Source organism: Schistocerca nitens, chromosome 5 (assembly GCF_023898315.1).
Source record: "Schistocerca nitens isolate TAMUIC-IGC-003100 chromosome 5, iqSchNite1.1, whole genome shotgun sequence".
NCBI lineage: Eukaryota > Metazoa > Arthropoda > Insecta > Orthoptera > Acrididae > Schistocerca > Schistocerca nitens.
Window position 1 is genome coordinate 414,719,913 of NC_064618.1, and position 19,271 is coordinate 414,739,183.

Below are 19,271 nucleotides of genomic sequence, written 5' to 3' on the forward strand. Positions count from 1 at the left end.
TGCCTACCAGTACCCGTTGGAGATTTATCGTCCTCGGTATCACATATTAGAACGTTTTTCATGGAGCACACCTACATGATGAGGTAATACCAGAGACACAGAATCCAACAGCAAAGATTTATGATAGTGTTCTTCAACGCTGGAATCCGGCTAACGAAATTGTACGACGCCACCCCACGGTCGACTGGACGCGGGTTTGGCGAAACATCCACGAGCCCTTCCTATCGACATCAGTGCGGTCGACGTGGTATATAGTCACCAACGAGAAATTTCCGACCCGACGAAGGTTACATGCCATTCACCTAACTGACGACTCCATGTGCCCTCGTTGCGCGACAGAATATACGGACGAACACAGACTGAAATGTGGCCCCCCACACGACTGCTAGAAACTGATTCACCAGATCCTGGCTTTCCTCCTATGCCGCCCCTATGTTTCGATTGTGCCGCTGGACCTCTTTCATTCCAACGCCCTCTATTTCCCGATGACGCCGATGAATGCGGTCAGTTGGGTACAAGGAATAGCGACACTCTACATTTACCGCAACGGCAAAAAGGAAGTCCTCAATTTGTCGCATTTACAGGATCGACGAGTAGCTGGTGTTAACAATCAAAACGCAATACCGCAACCGTTTTCCTACCTATTTTGGGTCGTCAGTCATGGGCCCTACGGTAACAGAAATAGTCTTGACTGTGTGCAGCGGCCCCGGACACTCCGACAGTTGATGACTGGTGATGACCATTGTAATGACGACCGCCTCTTACTTGCCGCCCGCTTCGATAAGGTGATGCAGCGGGCAAGATGGCCCTTTTTAGTTCACAATATCGTCATAACTTTTTGCGTACGACTCCCTTATTTTTGTTGCTTACTATATTAAAATAAAAAATGTGATGGTGTGCTTTGGTGGTAGGACGGGGTAGACATCGTGGCCAGGCCTCGGAATTCGATCCCTGACCGCCTTGACTCCTCCCACCTGCCTCTGACTGTGTTCCTCACAAAAAAAAAGAAGAAAATAAATAAATAAAACAAAATAAAATAAAACAGAAAAAACATTTTAAAAAATGTGATGGTGTGCTTTGGTGGTAGGACGGGGTAGACATCGTGGCCAGGCCTCGGAATTCGATCCCTGACCGCCTTGACTCCTCCCACCTGGCTCTGACTGTGTTCCTCACAAAAAAAAGAAGAAAATAAATAAATAAAACAAAATAAAATAAAACAGAAAAAACATTTTAAAAAATCTTGGTAGGCGGCCCGGGTTCGATTCTTGCGCGATCCATTTGTTTTTTAATTTACAGTTCCGTTTCCATATACAGGAGGTAGACGAAATGAAGTAATTGTTTTTTACAATCAAGCAAACTAAACTTATCTCCCTTTTTTCTACAAAAAAGTAAAAAAAGTTGGTCGAGCACTTGCAAAAAAGGAAAAAAAAGAAAAAATTAAACAAAAAATGGTAAGGCGAAGGCTCGCGACAAGCGGGAGATCCGGGTTCGTGTTCCGGTGCGCCACAAATTTTCACTGCCGTCGTTCCGTTCTACAACTGACGGTAGTCATTATTCGCAATTGCGAATTCATTTGATGTATTTGTGATGTATTCCTGACGTGAAGTAGATGGGTGTAAGTTTCATGTGGAAGGGTGAATTCATTTAATGGAGTTTTAAGTAGGTTAACATTTACCTCCCTCGAGAAAGCAGAGATAAATTTTACCGAGTTTTCCGATTTCTTTCTTCATCGTTCACAGCCATATCTGGAAAGCAAAGGAAATCACAAAACTACAAATTCCGTAATCGCAGTGTTAAATTCTCTCGCTCGTTAAACAGTATTCTGCAGAGTAGTCACGTGCATTACGCGGTCGTTAAATGTTTTTTTCCTCTTCTCTCAAGTTCCTTGGCACTCATGATCCGCGTTTTATATCTACTCATCGACAGTCATTCGTTTCCCTGTTATCAACATTCATTCGCTTCCGTGTTTAAGTTATATTCTCTAACTTTTTATTTTCTCTTTATGCACACTGTCATTACGGGATTCTAAATGTTTAGTACGCATATTTTTTTGTAATCTGTTGTGAAGTGGGTGTATTAAATATTTTATGAGTCTTATTTTCATCAGTCAGGTTTTGTGACAACCCATTGTCTCTATTCGATTCCTCCTTGTGATGTCTGTCACATACAGAAACGCTAAATTTTCAGCTCATATCTTTCGGCCTTCCCGAATATTGCCTCTAATACCGTCTTGCAAACTTTAGTTATTAAACATTCGCTTATTCTTTCAGCAGGCTTATGAATGCTTATTTATTCATTACTTTGGGGCATAACTACAGAATCTGATTATACTGGGTTTTATATTTATTTGTAATCAAATATTTTTCATTTTATTCTTTCTTTGCTACATTATTAGCACTATTTTCTTCTCGGATTGGGCAATAATGGGCTACATGACACTTTCTATTCCTTATTTGTTGCTGTCTTCTTTTCTTCCAATATTCTTTCATCTGTTCATTTCCCCTGTGTTCTGACCTCTTCAGATCCGTTTTTTACCCTCTTTTCTATCTTGCAGTTTTTCCGTATTGAATAATTTTCCCCTATACGCTTTCTTAATCATATCTTCACTTTTTATTTTTTAAATACCTTTTTGTTTCATGTATCCGACTTACCCCAAATATTTGAAGACATTTTTGGTTAATCTACTGGCATACATTCGATATAAATGTCCAAGAAATACCAGTATTCTCTCTCCCATTATTTGTGATGAGTTTTCCATGTTTTGTATAGATGTCATCACTATCACGTAATTTACAACCTCCCATAGTTTTTCATAGGCCTAATATTTTCCTACTGATTCGCGTGTCTTTTATTTCTAATACCTACTTTACATTTTAATGCTAGATGTGCACTTTATATAGACATTCTGGTTTCAATACTGCCCTATAATGGCTCATTTTGATTTTTGGACAGGTTTTTTTTGGTTAAAGTCCTTAGTTATGCCGTATGCCCTTTCCTATATAGCAACTTTTTCCAAACCATTTCTTTCAATTCATCTCCCTATAATATTTAAAGTTTTCAACCTTTTCAATTTGGGCAATATCCGTCTTCAAATTTTGGTGTATATTTGATGTTTGTAGAGAATTTTCTTTTTCTGCAGAAATTCTTAAGCCGATCCTAATAACTATTTCTTCTTAAACACTGATTTGTGTTACAGCAGATGTCACATTTTAGAAAGTAAAGCTAAGTCATCTGTAAATGTGATTTTAGTTTCACCTTATTAGGTAAGAGCTAGATCTTAACTATGCAGCTAGACCTTATTACTTTCATATTCATAATTACGTTAGTTCCTTTTTAGGAAACACACACATGATCTAACAGAAACTCTTCCAACATCAAGATTAGAGCTACCTAGGTTTTAGCATTTCTTGGGAGCTTCCTGTCCAATGTCGACATTAGTTTCAGTTGAGAATTTTAATATAGTCAGATCAATCTCACATCTCTTCTTTTGATTATTTTGCGGGCTGGGTAATGCCCTAATATGTTTCTAAATTAGTTTTCCCTGCCTATTTAAAGTCACCCAAAGCAATATGGCGTTCATATTTGATATTTTGGATTTATCGGTATCTAAAATGGCAATTAACAAATGTGAATTTTCTGCTTTTGCATTTAATTCATAGGACAAATAGTCTTTCTGAGGTGCCTTAAAACTCTTCCCTATTATACTTTTAAGAACAAAGAAAGCTGTACCCAGTATTGGAATTCCTTTAATAATTGTGAGTGCATGTTTGCTTTTCAAGAGTCTGTAGTTATGAGTGTCTGTTACATTTTCTTCTGGGAATCTGGCTTCTTAGTTGACAGAACTTGAATTTTATTTTTCTCTAAAAGCGTTTCTAGAGCTATTTGTTTGCCTGTATTGAGTAAAGAATTTACATTTAAAGTGCATAAAGAGGAATGCTTTTTAAACTTTATTATCATAATGATTATTATTACTATCATCATTATTTCACGAAGCTGAGAAACATAATTGTATTGTCATATTACTTAAGGTGCGTTTGTTCCATATGTTTTAAGATATTATGAAACAGCTCCTATATACGGATAACCTCAATAACAGTTTAAAAAATGGCTCCTTCAACTCATTTCCCCAGAAATTGGCACTGTAATGTAAGAAAATCTTAGAAACAAGGACAGCAAGCTTTTGGATCCGACACACTAATAAAATCGCTTGTGCCATCTCAGGCCTCAGGTCTGGTAAACAGAACACTGAAGGTTTAACGGCAAAGACATTACAATCATCGTCTCATTCCAAGGAGTAGGTGTCGTAATCATCTGTTCTGGTGTCTATTATTCCATCTCTTGTGAGGTCTATCTAGTTCTCTCTTTCCAATCGGCCGATAATTCGTTGCCGCACGGGATTAGCCGAGCGGTCTTAGACGCTGCAGTCATGGACTGTGCGGCTGGTCCCGACGGAGGTTCGAGTCCTCCCTCGGGCATGGGCGTGTGTGTTTGTCCTTAGGGAAATATAGGTTAAGTAGTGTGTAAGTTTAGGGACTGATGACCTTGGCAGTTAAGTCCCATAAGATTTCACACACATTTGAACAATTTTTTGATAATTCTTTATCATTATTCGCAGTCTGTTTTCTGTCAATCTATCAACATGATCCTCCCATTTCATTCTACTCTCTTCTATCTTGTCATTAACTGAAAAGTTTTTGAAATTTGATCTTATTGTTTCATTCCTTACTTCATCCATTTTATTACAGCTTCCGACATATCTCATGATGTTCATCTCTGCTGCTTGTATGCGTGATTTATCTCTATTTTGTAACAGTCTGTGATTTGGAACATATACAAGAGTAGGTACAGCCCTAACTTATAGAATTCCATTTTTGGTATTACAACCTAGATAACTGAAGAGGGATACTTGTTCTAAAATTTTCTCGTTTATTATTAGTATTTCAGATGGGACTAGACTTTCTTCCCTTGAAAGCCGTTATCGTTGTCTTACTTTCAGATATAGCTAGAGTTGAAATATATAAAGTTTTGGCTCGATCTATATACTGCTCTTTGTAAATTACCTTAATCTTCCAGTATAATTATCTCGACATCAGCTTATAACAGAGTATTTGATGATACGCTGGATCCCATATTAATTTATAAGTATATTTCATCTTGGTCATCAATATATAAATTAAGTAAAGTGGGTGATAAACTGTACTCTTATCTAACGCCGTGATTTACTAGAATTTTCGACCCTTAACTTGTAACTATTTTTGTATTTACAAACAGATTCTTTATGATATTAATAAGCTGTTTAGGAAGACTTTTAATTTCCAATATTTTCCAAAAATTTGGTCTTTCTTCCTTATCTAAGACTTTTTCAAACTCAATAAGTGCTAAATGCGTTTCTAGGCAAAATTCCTGACGTATTTCGATCAGTTGTCTTATTATACGTATATTATCATTACATAAATGTCCCTTCCTGAAGCTTCGTTTTTCTTCTGAGATTTTTGCATCAGCGATAGTCTGTAACCTTTGATTAAGAATTATCCTGTAAGTTTTACATACATCATTTAGTAAACTTATTCATCTGTAATTTCCTGGGTCTTTCTTATTGCCTTTTTAAATATAGAAATTACTTCAGCAGTGTTTCGTTCTCCAGGTAGAGAACAGAACAGTTCTTCCAACATATATTTAAAAAACGAAGGAAGCAAAATCGAAAATGGTTCATCCATATTTGATTAATTTACTGTTAAAGCCTTCTAGGCCAGTAACTTTTCTATTTTTTGTTGTTACATTTAACACTGTTTTTAATTCTTCTGTGTCTATTTGATCCTCAAAGTTATTATCAGTTTTTATAGAATAGCCTTATTCACTGGCTTCATCATACCATAAATTTCTGTATTGATGTACCCATTGATTTTCTGTTATTGTATTAATGTTTGCAGTATCATTCTCCGTTTCGTCCATACGCTTCATAAGTTTAAATGCACTAAAGAAATGAAAAATTACAGTGTACGGCAGAAGGCACAATGACAGCTGCAACAGGATCTCTACTATGAACAGAGATGCGTCATGAACTATAAGTCACATTCTGGCAGGAACTAGGTAGAGAAAGCGCATAAGAGTAGCAATCGCTTTAATCAAAGACGGTGAGATCAATCGTCAACATACTGTGTGAAAAGGTGGAGTCGTTAAGCCAGGAAATATCCAATCGGTCAGTGATGCCCAAAAATGTAATTTTGGGAAAGGGCACAAAGATATACAAGAAGAGAATGAATAGGTGTCGTGAAAACAGAAGTAGATAATTGAAACTGAACTTCAGAAGAAAACAGTTAAATAATTTATACAGGCTGAACCATAACCGCATGTCCAAAAATACTAACACCTGTCGACAAAGAGGATGAAGACCATGAGAACTGGAAAATTTTGAAAGAACGGAAAGGCCAATGAGAGGTAGAAGCCTTAACAACCAGCACAGAGCAATAGATGTTGAAAGATGACGGAGGAGATGAGGAGGAGGATGGAGAAAAGAGAACGAAAATAATAAGATAGTTACGAACTAGTTCTGTCAGTGAGTTCGATATATTCAAAGCATAACGACATATGCTTTCTACACTGACGTGAAAAAGGTCATGGGATACCTCCAAGTATCAGAGAAGGAACTCGGCGCGGCATGGACTCATGAAGTTGTTGGAAGTCCCCTGCAGAAATATTGAGCCATGCTGCCTCTGTAGCCGTCCATAATTTCGACTGTGTTGCAATGGCACAAAGTGACCTCTCGATGGTGTCCCGTAAGTGTTCGATGGGATTCTTGTAGGGAGGTCTGGGTGGCAGATCATTCACTCGAACTTTCCCGAATGTTCTTCAAACAAATCGTAACCAGTTGTAGCCCGGTGACATGGGGCATAAAAATTCCGTTTTTGTTTGGGAAGAAGAAGCCAATAAATTGCTACAAATGATCTCCAAGCAGCCGAACATAACCCTTTCCGGTCAATAATCAGTTCAGTTGGACCAGAGGACCCAGTGCATTCCATGTAAACATAGCCCACACCATTATGGAGCGCCAGTCAGCTTGCACAGTGCCTTGTTAACAACTTGGGTCCATGGCTTCGTGTGTTCTGCAGCGCCCTCGAACACTATTATCCACTGTTACCAAATGAAATCGGGACTCATATGACCACACCATGGTTTTCCAGTCGTCTAGGGTCCAACCGATATGGTCACGAGCCAAGGAGAGGCGATGCAGGCGATATAGTGCATTTAGCAAAGGAACACTCGTCAGTTGTCTGCTACCATACTCCTTTAATGTCAAATTTAGCAGCACTGTCCTAATGGATACATTCGTCGTATGTTCCACACTGGTGTCTGCGATTATTTCACGCAGAGTTGCTTGTCTGTTAGCACTGACAGCTCTAAGAAAATGTCACTGCTCTCGGTCGTTAAGTGAATACCTTCGGTCACAGCGTTGTCTGTCGTGAATGGTAATGCCACTAATTTGCTCTTTTTTTATGGCACGCTCTTGACATTGTGGATCTCGGGATATTGAATTCGCTACGATTAAACCTTTTAAGGGGCTCCAGAACGCCCTATACTTGCAATGTTAAAATAACGCTTATAAATTACATCTTTCCTCACAAAGTATTTGAGGTAGGAACTTGAACATTTTACAGATTATTTATTGGAATATGGGCTACAACTTAACACAGGGATTTTACAAAATTTTGGTTCAGTTATTAAAGATGATTTTTTTCAATTGTAATGAAAATTCACAACTTTTTTTGCAATTTTTTATTTATATATTCAAAAATATACAGTTTTTTGGAAAAGGGCTGTGTTAAATTATGCAGAAGGTACTGTGTAACATTTACTGAAAGTTTGAAACAAATATGTTTGGAAGATCCTTAGAAAACATGTAATTAGTATGAGAAAATAAAAGTTTTGGGAATCGAGCGACAAAGATTGGATTAACTTTTTAGTGCATTCCAGGTCCATAGGATGGATTATCTTCATCCTCTGCATACTCCTCCTCCAGCTTCCACTTGTTCCTCCTCCTGTTTACTCTTGCTTGTATTTCTAGACTCTTTACAGCCCTGTCTTCAGCCCGAAGGCGTTCCTTGTCTAAAGCAAGCATCGCTCGTACCATGTTACATCTACATCTACATCTACATCTATACTCCGCGAGCCACCTTACGGTGTGTGGCGGAGGGTACTTATTGTACCACTATCTGATCCCCCCTTCCCTGTTCCATTCACGAATTGTGCGTGGGAAGAACGACTGCTTGTAAGTCTCCGTATTTGCTCTAATTTCTCGGATCTTTTCGTTGTGATCATTACGCGAGATATATGTGGGCGGTAGTAATATGTTGCCCATCTCTTCCCGGAATGTGCTCTCTCGTAATTTCGATAATAAACCTCTCCGTATTGCGTAACGCCTTTCTTGAAGTGTCCGCCACTGGAGCTTGTTCAGCATCTCCGTAACGCTCTCGCGCTGACTAAATGTCCCCATGACGAATCGCGCTGCTTTTCGCTGGATCATGTCTATCTCTTCTATTAATCCAACCTGGTAAGGGTCCCATACTGATGAGCAATACTCAAGAATCGGACGAACAAGCGTTTTGTAAGCTACTTCTTTCGTCGATGAGTCACATTTTCTTAGAATTCTTCCTATGAATCTCAACCTGGCGCCTGCTTTTCCCACTATTTGTTTTATGTGATCATTCCACTTCAGATCGCTCCGGATAGTAACTCCTAAGTATTTTACGGTCGTTACCGCTTCCAATGATTTACCACCTATGGCATAATCGTACTGGAATGGATTTCTGCCCCTATGTATGCGCATTATATTACATTTATCTACGTTTAGGGAAAGCTGCCAGCTGTCACACCATTCATTAATCCTCTGCAGGTCTTCCTGGAGTACGTACGAGTCTTCTGATGTTGCTACTTTCTTGTAGACAACCGTGTCATCTGCAAATAGCCTCACGGAGCTACCGATGTTGTCAACTAAGTCATTTATGTATATTGTAAACAATAAAGGTCCTATCACGCTTCCTTGCGGTACTCCCGAAATTACCTCTACATCTGCAGATTTTGAACCGTTAAGAATGACATGTTGTGTTCTTTCTTCTAGGAAATCCTGAATCCAATCACAAACCTGGTCCGATATTCCGTAAGCTCGTATTTTTTTCACTAAACGTAAGTGCGGAACCGTATCAAATGCCTTCCTGAAGTCCAGGAATACGGCATCAATCTGCTCGCCAGTGTCTACGGCACTGTGAATTTCTTGGACAAATAGGGCGAGCTGAGTTTCACATGATCTCTGTTTGCGGAATCCATGTTGGTTATGATGAAGGAGATTTGTATTATCTAAGAACGTCATAATACGAGAACATAAAACATGTTCCATTATTCTACAACAGATTGACGTAAGCGAAATAGGCCTATAATTATTCGCATCTGATTTATGACCCTTCTTGAAAATGGGAACGACCTGCGCTTTCTTCCAGTCGCTAGGTACTTTACGTTCTTCCAGAGATCTACGATAAATTGCTGATAGAAAGGGGGCAAGTTCTTTAGCATAATCACTGTAGAATCTTACGGGTATCTCGTCTGGTCCGGATGCTTTTCCGCTACTAAGTGATAGCAGTTGTTTTTCAATTCCGATATCGTTTATTTCAATGTTTTCCATTTTGGCGTCCGTGCGACGGCTGAAGTCAGGGACCGTGTTACGATTTTCCGCAGTGAAACAGTTTCGGAACACTGAATTCAGTATTTCTGCCTTTCTTCGGTCGTCCTCTGTTTCGGTGCCATCGTGGTCAACGAGTGACTGAATAGGGGATTTAGATCCGCTTACCGATTTTACATATGACCAAAACTTTTTAGGGTTCTTGTTTAGATTGTTTGCCAATGTTTTATGTTCGAATTCGTTGAATGCTTCTCTCATTGCTCTCTTTACGCTCTTTTTCGCTTCGTTCAGCTTTTCCTTATCAGCTATGATTCGACTACTCTTAAACCTATGATGAAGCTTTCTTTGTTTCCGTAGTACCTTTCGTACATGATTGTTATACCACGGTGGATCTTTCCCCTCGCTTTGGACCTTAGTCGGTACGAACTTATCTAAGGCGTACTGGACGATGTTTCTGAATTTTTTCCATTTTTGTTCCACATCCTCTTCCTCAGAAATGAACGTTTGATGGTGGTCACTCAGATATTCTGCGATTTGTGCCCTATCACTCTTGTTAAGCAAATATATTTTCCTTCCTTTCTTGGCATTTCTTATTACACTTGTAGTCATTGATGCAACCACTGACTTATGATCACTGATACCCTCTTCTACATTCACGGAGTCGAAAAGTTCCGGTCTATTTGTTGCTATGAGGTCTAAAACGTTAGCTTCACGAGTTGGTTCTCTAACTATCTGCTCGAAGTAATTCTCGGACAAGGCAGTCAGGATAATGTCACAAGAGTCTCTGTCCCTGGCTCCAGTTCTGATTGTGTGACTATCCCATTCTATACCTGGTAGATTGAAGTCTCCCCCTATTACAACAGTATGATCACGAAACTTCTTCACGACGTTCTGCAGGTTCTCTCTGAGGCGCTCAACTACTACGGTTGCTGATGCAGGTGGTCTATAGAAGCATCCGACTATCATATCTGACCCACCTTTGATACTTAACTTAACCCAGATTATTTCACATTCGCATTCGCTAATAACTTCACTGGATATTATTGAATTCTTTACTGCTATAAATACTCCTCCACCATTGGCGTTTATCCTATCCTTGCGGTATATATTCCATTCTGTGTCTAGGATTTCGTTACTGTTCACTTCCGGTTTTAACCAACTTTCCGTTCCTAATACTATATGCGCACTATTTCCTTCAATAAGCGATACTAATTCAGGAACCTTGCCCTGGATACTCCTGCAGTTTACCAATATTACGTTAACTTTTCCTGTTTTTGGTCTCTGAGGACGGACGTTCTTTATCAACGATGCTGATGTTCTCTCTGGTAAGCCGTCAGGTATTTTATCGTTTCGCCCAAGGGGGGGTCCCTCTAACCTAAAAAACCCCCGTGTGCACGCCACACGTACTCTGCTACCCTAGTAGCTGCTTCCGGTGTGTAGTGCACGCCTGACCTGTCTAGGGGGGCCCTACAGTTCTCCACCCAATAACGGAGGTCGATGAATTTGCAACCATTATAGTCGCAGAGTCGTCTGAGCCTCTGGTTTAGACCCTCCACACGGCTCCAAACCAGAGGACCGCGATCGACTCTGGGCACTATGCTGCAGATATTAAGCTCAGCTTGCACTCCGCGTGCGATGCTGGTTGTCTTCACCAAATCAGCCAGCCGCCGGAAGGAACCAAGGATGGCCTCAGAACCCAAGCGGCAGGCGTCATTCGTTCCGACATGTGCTACTATCTGCAGCCGGTCACACCCAGTGCGTTCAATAGCTGCCGGAAGGGCCTCCTCCACATTACGGACGAGACCCCCCGGCAAGCACACCGAGTGCACACTGGCATTCTTCCCCGACCTACCCGCTATTTTCCTGAGGGGCTCCATAACCCGCCTAACGTTGGAGCTCCCTATAACTAATAGGCCCGCCCTCTGTGACTGTCGGGACCTTGCCGGAGAATCGGCCACTGGCCCAACAGGCGAGGCATCCTGTGGTGGCTCGGAAACGATGTCATCACCACTAGGAAGCACCCCGTACCTGTTGGAAAGGGGTAAGGCAGCTGCCACGCGGCCAGATCCCACCTTCGCCTTTCGGCCAGGCACGCGCGAGCCCACCACTGTCCGCCATTCACCCTGGAGTGATGGCTGACCGGTAAGATGCTCACTGCCGGAAGACGCAGCGACATCAGGGGTTCCATGTGATTCCAAGGCCACCGAAGTAGGCGTAGGTCTCACCACAGTTGCCCCAACGCCACTACGAGCCGACGCCTGCGCCTCGAGCTCGATGAGCCTAACAGACAAAGCCTCCACCTGCCCCCGAAGAGTGGCCAATTCTCCTTGCGTCCGCTCACAACAACCACAGTCCCTACACATGACTATGTTTACCCTACTCTATACGGTGACAAATTCCCAAGATAATCTTCTGATGAGCTACTCTGATAATCAAGAAACACTCACTGAAATACGAGACGCGAAAACTACGCTAGGTTTTCCCAGAAAAACTATTTAAAAGCTAAGCGCAGCAAATAAGTACAAAATAAATTTCTCTCCTAACGATCAAGAACTGTTAGTTACTATGCAGAGCAGATAAACACTAATAGAATCCCTTCCTTAGTGGAAGGTCGTATACAAAATGCAAAATAAACGCTTTATACAAACAGTACTCGCTGCTGCTGGTCCTCTCGCTCTGGCTGTCACAAGACAACTGCTGATTCAAGTGACTAGTGGCTAACGGCCGCGAAACAAACAAAAGACGGTTTTAGGGCGCTTTCTGTTCTAAACGATCAAGAAAACACTAAGAAATCTAACACGAAAACTACGTAAAGTTTTATCAAGAACTGTTAGTTACTATGCAGAGCAGATAAACACTAATAGAATCCCTTCCTTAGTGGAAGGTCGTTAGAACCTATCTTCATTCCCATATTTCTAAATACCTTGCACCTTACAATGTTGCCATCATTGAAAGTCGCAACAGCATCGTACACACCAAAGTGAAGTGTTTCTATTCCAACAAATACAGTCTTGGGGATTCTCGACCATATAACAGTATTTACACTTTCATTGGGGTTTTGAGTTTTTCCGTGAATACACTTTTTCAACAGTTCAGGTGCTGCTAAGTCTCTGAAAATAGGTTTCATCACCTCCATTATTGCATGAGGCAGACTATGCTTATGAGTGTACACTTCACCAGTTAGCAATCCTTTGTTATATTTACACCAACTGTCTTCTTCTTTGGGACACAAGCTATGTTGGGGATTTTCATCGTCTTTATTGTTTACAGTTATAACACATACCTTTGGCTTTCCAACATTTCTCCTTTTCTTAAAAGCCTTCAGAGGGTTTCTAATAACTTTACTTTTACTCATTATTATACTTCAACAAAACAGAGACTCAAGAAACAGAATTAATTACGAATATTTTCGAGATAACGACAGAGTTAATAAACATGAAACAATCGACAATCACACCAGCGATATATATTGAACCATCACAGGTTAGCCACAACACATACTTTATCTCACATCACTAAAATGTACCTGATGAACACGGACGTTAATAATAACACCATTTGACAGCAGTTTAACAGCGCCACAGTAGGTCACGCCCATGTAGAACACATTTGAAAAAAAATTAAAAATAGTTGTAGTCTTCGGAATTGAATAAATTATATATCTATTAAAAGGTAATAGTCTGCAGATTCAGAAAACGCAAAAAAGTAAAAATTGAACTTTTCATGATTTTGAGCCTTTCCGGAGCCCCTTAACATGAATCACCTGAGTAGAAATGGCAGCTCCGCCAATACACTGCACTCTTATATCATGCATACGTGCTTATCGCGTATCACCTCAGCGTATGTTTTGTGATATTTCTCACATTCATTTGCACTTCAGCCGTCCTTGTTGGAATTAATGCAGTGGGCTCTCAGTGTTGGTGGGATAATATACTCATAAAAAGAATCCCCTCTCCGTTCCGAGAGGCGTTTAAATCGTTGCTTTGGGACAACGTATCAGTACCACGCCAGATGCATTCAGTAATACACATACCACAAAGCTCTCTATCGTGCGCAGACACTGAGCTGGGACTTGACTGTCCGAAAAGATATGGAACTCGCCAGGGAAAATAGGGACTGTTGGCACGCTCTGCTGTGCAGCTGTGACGTAAAGAGGTGGCCGACCGGTTCGGGAAGCGTAAATGAGTGGGTGTATCAGCGATAGACGCGCCTGCTGTTCAATTATTAGCCTCCACAGCGAGCATTACCGGCACAATAAACGCCTCCGTGACGCACGAAGCAGCTGCAGAGGTCTGGTCGCCCGTTAGTCTGCGGTTGTACTATCTTCTGCAATGTTGGATTCCTTCTGTTTTACTTATTAGTTTCCGTGAGACCATTCGAGAAAGCTATTGGTCGTGGAACGCGTCAGCACATAATTTACAGAACCTCCTCCTTCGTCCGAATAGGCCACGAAACTCCCAACGCTACCGACCGACCACCGAGTCATCCTCAGGCGGTAGACGTCACTGGATGTAGATATGGAGGGACATGTGGCGGATGTCAGGTTTCTTGACCAGAGCCGCTACAGTCAAGTAGCTCCTCAATTGGCCCCACAGGGGCTGAGTGTACTCCACTTGCCAACAGCGCTCGGCATACCTAGACGGTCATCCATCCAAATGTTAGCCAAGCTCGACAGCGCCTAAATCGGTGATCTGACGGGAATCGGTGTTACCGCTGCGGCAAGGCCGTTGGCTGATTTGCACAACGGTAGCTAGAAAATCTGTAAACAAAAGAAACCAAAACATTACTAAAACACAAACTATTTGTGAGAGTGCACCTCTATCAGTTAAACATTATAGAAAAAAGTTCTCAATTGTTGCGAGAGCTCCTGTACAGGACAGAGGAATGTGCCACCAGGAAACCTTTCAGCTCACTTTTAAAGCATTGTGATCTATAACAAAATCTTTTCAGTTATGCTGAACGCCTCCTGAAACCTGCTGAGTAGTGCTCACCTTATACTTATGGAAGTGTTATCCAAGAACAAATCGTTTTCCCGTCTCAATGAATGAATGGTGAAGTTTCTTCTGAATGAGTTAGTACTGTAGCTGCAATTCCCATTCTGTGAACATTACTGTCGGTGTATCTTACTTGGGTACGTGTGAGTAGTATAAATGATTATGTAGTTGTGGGTAGTACGAAACTATTAGCGAGACTTCAGGTTAAACTTCCAGTTCGGCACGGCCAGAATAATATCTTTAGTACTTTCACCGCACTCCTCCAGGTGGATGGTAGAAAGATGAACCATAGCGACACTGAAAACATGTTAAGAAATATTATGATAAGAAATGTATTCAGAGATGACTGTACAGGAACATTCAAGATTTTACGGGCTATTAGCAACAATTACAGCAGCATCATGATTTAGACTTTTCGGTCAATTCCGGATCATAATTCCAGCTTTATAATGTTAGTAAGAGCTCTGAGGCTTTAAATGAAGACTTATTCTTTAATGTCTTACCGGAAATGCCACCACCAGAACAGCGTCGTAGAAGAAGTGCATTATAAGAACTACATGTGAATCTGCAAACAAATCTAGAAAACCAAATTTCAAGGAGAACGATACTTCATACCAGCATTAGCGATTTTATTTATATTGAGATAGCACAAACTGCTACACAGACCTCTACTAACGACAGTTTTTTAAAATATTTCTAACATATATTCCTTTCGTGTATACTGACGTCTTACGGTCCTATCATCCGTGAATTCGTTCCATTTCTACTGCGACTTCCACTTGGTAAGGCTTCCAGACAGTGTAACAATATTCTAAAACTGTTCATAGAAGCGACTTGTCTGAGACATGCTTTACAGATGATTCTCCTTTTCCAGAACCCTCCCAACAAATCAGAGTAGCTTTCCTAGTACAGACTTCATGTTCCACACCACATCTTAGCATTCCGACTAAACCCACTGGTGTGCAAATTTTTAGACTAGTGGTTAGCACACTGGACTCGCATTCTGGAGGTTGACGTTTCAAACCCGCGTCCGACCATCCTGATTTAGGTTTCCCATGATTTCCCTAAATCGCTGAATGCAAATGCCGGGATAGGTCCTTCTAAAAGGGACGGCCGCTTTCCTACTCCAGCCTTCCATAATCGGAGCTTGTGCTCCTTCTCTACTTGTCGACGCAACGTTAAACCGCAATAATGGAAAAGTTTGATGCCAAGAATTATAAAATAGCATCATTTTCGTGCAGAGTTAACTTGGAAAAAGGAGGAATTGCAAAACGTGTAAAAGTTGCACAAAACTTAAAGAACAATATTGAAAAAATAATTTTATGATTATTAGAACATGTGATTATAAATTGTTACTGTAGAATACTTCCATGACAATTGTACAGTCTACAGGTCTCCTCCAGAAAACTTACGGCTTTTTACGAGAAATGTGGTAGTGTTATTGATCTACCTGTCAGACAAGAAGAAACAATTAGTAGTTTGTCGAGATTTCAACGTAGACTTTTTAAAAGATACGGAAAAGAAAAGCTAATTATCATGATTATTTGAATACTTAAATGAAATTTCAGTAGCCAGTTTTCTAGTTCGTTTGAGGTGAGATAACAGGCCACAATTCATATTTTTGTAGGTAGTTCTCATACTGAAACAATTAATGTGTATGCCGTTGTTAATCGAATACCTAATCAAGATGCATAATTAACATAACTAAACAATACATCCGGATTTTAAACCAGTTACTGCTTAATTTTAGAATAAAATTCTGCAGCAACGGCGATTGAACACTTTCTGCATTAGGTCACCCTCATTCAGCTGTAAGGTGCAATATTTTTGGTTTACTTATTCTGTGTTTGAAGACAACTGTGTAAGTTGAAATGACATGTTTAATGTAGCGATATTAGCACAAAAATACACGCGTTTACACAGTTTTCAATATGACAACAAAAAACAGTTGTCAGGATAACGCATCTCATCAACACCAAAAAGTGAAATAATCCTAAACACAATATTAAATATTAACTCTCAGAAGGTTAATTATCCTAAACACGACAATATTAAAGTTTAACTAGAAGTTTCATTACAAACTTTTTCTTGCACTTATGTTATGATGTTGGTCAGTACTATTTTTAGGATGACAATCAAGTCTACGGCGGATGGTTAGTTATGTGACAAACTGAGCAAACGATTACACAAGGTCGCTCGAGTTTACAGTGGACGCAAGCTGGTGAACCAAGTTTACGCCTCTGCACGCGGTATATACCTTAAGCTGCGATGAGCCGTCGCCTGCTAGGCCGCTCTCTTCCGCTGAAATTCCTATAAAACTAATCACACCTTTGCTGAATTATCCAGCAGAAACTTTCCCTATGTTTCTCGTTAGGCGAGAGAAGATGTACTCATCGCTAGTCTTAGAATGTGGCGATATACATGCGTATGGTTGGAGCAGCGTGCGTATTATTATGCCCTCTCAGTTCTCGCAAGAATTATTAACTAATTGGCTGGTTCGTTTCTCCACAGCTGGAGATAAACGATGCTACAACTAATTTGTAGCAGGATATCAGCCGCCGTGAACGGAGTGTTCACACAAATTCTGCGTCGTACAGAGCGTTATGCGCTCCGTTTTGCACTTGACTCCAGTTCAGAGAAGAGTCCACAAACATTTCCGCTTGTTACGTTGCATGGGGGCTTAATTAAATAAAATGCAAATATTTTTAATTTTAGTCGCTGTCTGTCCGGTTACGCTGTCTCGTAACCGGTTGGCCCTGACTAGTATTAGTACACAATCTGACTGCATAGAATAACAACAAAGAATGAAAGGAAATTTCCGTTAACACAATTAATTAATTAAGTCCCCAGCAACTATGAAAGCTGTTCTGTGTGTGGAAGTGTGATTCAACGTACACATCTGGCACGGTTCTTCCTCAATAAGATAAGCTATTTTAAATTCCATTTACAGTGAATTAATTAAATAAAACTGAAATACTATAACTGCACATAGAAACCCGAATTACAGTCTAATACATGAACACAAGCCACATGCTTTGTTGACTGAACCTGTGACCAAGAGGCATTGTTAGTTAGGAAATTTAAAAAAAAATAAAAAAATGTTTTTTACCTTCGTATATATTGACTAAAAATACACTCTGATCATTACAACATCCCCATTCGAACAACATCTGCTGTCTAGCCCATGAAAACAACTGCACACGACATGGCCTCAAATAGTACAGCTATCAACATCCTCTCAGCAAGCACTAACCACCACAACTTCTGAACAAGCACTGCCAGTGGAGGCGGCGGAATAAAACCCTTTGGCACGATCTCTGGCGCTGTGACTCAGTGTAGCCACCTTTTATATGCCCCTCCTCCACGGGCTAGAATTTGATTGTATTTTTGCCAGCACTGGTGGTGAAAATACCACCAAATTCGTCCAAATAAAAATACAGACAAAAATAAAAGATAATATTAATAAGTAAATATCACATAACTAGATAAATTTTGGCTTTGCACTGACCCTTCACTAACCTAATATATAAAATACAGTAAGGAATACAAATGCTTTCAAACATGTGATTTTACATAATAGTTTACACAAGTATCATTCAATCAATGGCACCAGCAATGACGAATAGATGTAGGTAAGAGTCTCATAACATTTCATAAACAGTAAATACACAAAAAATCAGTTTATACAAATATTCACATAAAATCCTTTCAATAGTTCAATAAACAGGTAGCACTTCTCAGAATAGTTGACAGTTTCAACAGTAGCACCCAGCAATGGTCAACAGGTGCAAATAGGAGTCTCATAATATTTCATCAGCAGTATTTAAACAGCTCCAACAGTGGCACCCAGAAATGGCGAGCAGGCGCAGACACCAACAAGTGACATCATTTCAGAAGAAGCAGTTCCATCAGTGGCACCCAGTAATGTTGAACAGGTGAACACACCAACAAGTGACATCATTGCAGTAGAAGCAGTTCCATCAGTGACACCCAGCAATGTTGAGCAGGTGCAGACAGCAACAAGTGACATCATTTCAGTAGAAGCAGTTCCATTAGTGGCACCCAGCAATGTTGAACAGGTGCAGACACCAACAAGTGACATTATGTCAGTAGAAGCAGTTCCATCAGTGGCACCCAGCAATGTTGAGCCGGTGCAGGTAACAGTCCATAATATTCACTATCACTAATTAAACAGTTCATCAGAGTTTATCAGCAGAAATTAAACATCTCCTAGTGGCACCCATCATGTTGAACAAGTGCAGGTAACAGTCCATAATATTCACTATCACTAATCAGACAGTTCATCAGAGTTTATTAGCAGAAATTAAACATTTCCAAGTGGCACCCATCATGTTGAACAAGTTCAGGTAACAGTCCATAATATTCACTATCACTAATCAGACAGTTCATCAGAGTTCATTAGCACAAATTAAACATTTCCAAGTGGCACCCATTAATGTTAATACGTGTAAGCACGAACAACAGTTTGAACGCACACACAATTGCTTTTACAAAATTATTATCAATGCTCTTACACTAAACATACAAATTATAACAAACACACAAATGATATCAGATAATTGTCGTATTAAATATTACAAATACAC